General features: G+C 45.6%; 1 protein-coding gene across 4 annotated transcripts in view; it reads left to right on the forward strand.

The window, feature by feature from the left end:
- csnk1e (casein kinase 1, epsilon) overlaps window positions 1–206 on the forward strand; it is a 17212-nt gene that overhangs the window by 9556 nt on the left and 7450 nt on the right. The window lies entirely within an intron of this gene.

The raw sequence follows: 206 nt of genomic DNA on the forward strand, positions 1-206 counted from the left end.
AGGAGGGTCTGGCTAGTCCACACAGCATTCAGGGATGGGAGAAAAAGGTGTTCTAGTTTATTGACATTTCTTTAAAGCAATCACAGTTGTCTTGGGTGGTTCTATGTGCCGGACAGAGCCACGGTGCCACTCCAAAATAGCCTTAGGGAAGGATCTTGATTTGGTGGAACGTGTACATTCAAAGGTTGTTTTAGTCGTGCAACAGA

Source organism: Etheostoma spectabile, chromosome 21, assembly GCF_008692095.1.
Source record: "Etheostoma spectabile isolate EspeVRDwgs_2016 chromosome 21, UIUC_Espe_1.0, whole genome shotgun sequence".
Classification (NCBI taxonomy): Eukaryota; Metazoa; Chordata; class Actinopteri; order Perciformes; family Percidae; genus Etheostoma; species Etheostoma spectabile.